At 49.2% G+C, this 2,502-nt stretch overlaps 1 protein-coding gene across 1 annotated transcript in view; it reads right to left on the minus strand.

The window, feature by feature from the left end:
• The window catches only part of MAOA (monoamine oxidase A), a 47,378-nt gene that overhangs the window by 26,771 nt on the left and 18,105 nt on the right, over positions 1 to 2,502 (minus strand). The window lies entirely within an intron of this gene.

Here is a 2,502-nt window from a genome sequence, read left to right on the forward strand (position 1 = left end):
CCCCCCCCGCCCACAACTCCACTAGTGTGGTTCCTTCCTGAAAGTTACCATTCTGCCACACATTCAAACATTCCTATCTTCTCCCTGCCCCACTGGGTCAAACTGCATTATCACCCCCTCTTCACATTGTCTACCCTTCCTGTCTGCCCCCACCTCCCACGGCTCATTCCAGGAAGATACGATCTCTCCAAACACAATACACCCAGTTACCCCCTACTCCTATGGGTTATTCTTGGAAGATACCATATTCCTTCCTGTCTCCCCTCCAACACCCACTGTCAGTGTGACTCATTCCTGGGAGGTACCATCCTGCCACACAATCCAAGTTTCCCATCTCTCCCCTACCCTCTGGGTCATTTGGGGATCATACCACCCCCTCTGTACAACATCCACCCTTCTTGTGTTCCCACTCTTTCACTAGTGTGACTCATTCCTGGAAGATACCATCTCTCCAAATTTAATTGACCCTGTCCCCATTTCCACTATGGGTCATTCCTTGAAAGTATCATCTCACCATACCTCCACCCTTCTTGTTGCCTCCCAATCACCACCACCTGTGTGGTTTATTCCAAAAAGATACCATTTATCCAAACTTAATGCCTTGTCTCTCCCATTCTTAATTCCTAGAAGATACTATCCGACTACACCTCTACCATTCCTGTCTTCCCCCAGCACTACCATTGTGACTCATTCCTGGAAAGTATCATCTCACCATCCATACCCACTACATGTCTCCCCACTCCACCACCTGTGTGCCTCATTCCTAGAACACACCATTCTACCAAACCATATAAGCTTTTATTCTCACCCATACTGCTCTGGGTTGTTTGGGGATGACACCACCACCTCCCCACAGCATGAACTATTATTGTCTCCACACCCCCAACCACCATCACCGTCAGTGTGGCTCATTCCTGGAAGAAACCATTCTTCCAAACTATCCAACCTTTGTATCTCCTCCTAAGCTTCTGGGTTATTTTAGGAAAGTACCAACTTCTCTTCACAACTACCCTTCTTATACTCCCCTCCCCATCAACCCTGTTGCTCAGTCCTGAAAGATATCATCTCTCCAACCTAATCCTGTGGGTTCCCCCTGCCCCTGTGAGTCATTCTTGGAAGATGCCATTCCCCCACACTTTCATATTTCCTGTCTCCCTCCACCACCATCAATGTGGCTCATTTCTAGTCAAATCATTCAACCCTACCTCTCTTGGTCATTTTGGGATGATACCACCCTCTCCTTCTACAACATCTCCCCTTCTTGTCTCTCCTCAATCACTACTACCTGTGAGGCTCAGTATTGGAAGATACCATCTCTCCAAACCTAATCACCCTGCCTCTCCCTACTATGGGTCATTCTTAGAAGATATTATACCTACAACATCCACTTTTCTTGTCCCCCACCCCCCCCACTCCAGCACAGCCAGTGTGACTTATTCTTAGAAGATCCCACCCTGCTAAACAATAACTGGAAGATACCATTCCCCCATTCTATCAGTCCGTCCTCTCTCCACCTAATCTCTGTAGGTCATTCTCAGATGATACAATCCTCCCACACCATCCACCCTTTTTGGTCCCCATCTCCCCCTGTCCCTATGGGTCATTCCTAGAACACCACCGCTCCTCCATTGTCTATCCTTTTCTTTTTCCCCTCTTGCCTTGTGGGGAATTTCTGGAAGATATTATTCCCCACCACCACCATCACCACCACCACCACTACCAGTCTGTCCGACCTTCCCTGTGAGTCATTCTTAGATAATACCATCACTCCCTACACACACACACACACACACACACACACACACACACACACACCATCATCCCTGTGGATTATTCTCGGAAGATACCATCCCCACCACACCATCATGTCTCTCTCCTGCCTAGTGGCTCGTTCCTGGCAGACACCATCCCCCTAACTCCATCCACTCTTCCTTTCTCCCCCAGTCTTGTGAGTCATACTAGAAGATACCATCACTCCACTATCCACCCTTTCTGTCTTTCTCCTGTCCATCTGGGTCATTCCTGGAAGTCATCATACTCCTACACCATCAGCCCTGTCTTGTCCCTGTGACTCATTCCTAGTTGATGCACTAACTCATTTAGTTTTAGCTTAATGACTGCTTCCTCTTACCCTCAGATCATGCAAGATTCCCCCGTTATAGGCACTCTCCTGGTATTATGTAATTATGTGTTCAAGGTCAGTCTTGCTTGCTAGAAGAATATAAACTCTATGACGGTAGGAGCTCTTCTTAAGAAGTTCACCCTCAGACGGGCTCGGTGGCTCAGCCTGTAATCCCGTGCCTTTGGGAGGCTGAGGTGAGTGGATTGCCTGAGCCCGCGGGTTCGAGACCTGCCTGGGCAACTTGGCGAGACCTCATCTCTACAACAAATCAAAAAACTAGCCGGGTGTGGTAGCGCGCGCCTGTAGTTCCAGCTACCTGGAAGGCTGAGGCGGAAGGATCGCCGGCGCCCAGCAGGCGAGGCTGCGGTGGCCGGGAGTGG

Source organism: Carlito syrichta, unplaced genomic scaffold, assembly GCF_000164805.1.
Source record: "Carlito syrichta isolate Samal-C Ts95f unplaced genomic scaffold, Tarsius_syrichta-2.0.1 Scaffold76736, whole genome shotgun sequence".
Taxonomy (NCBI): domain Eukaryota; kingdom Metazoa; phylum Chordata; class Mammalia; order Primates; family Tarsiidae; genus Carlito; species Carlito syrichta.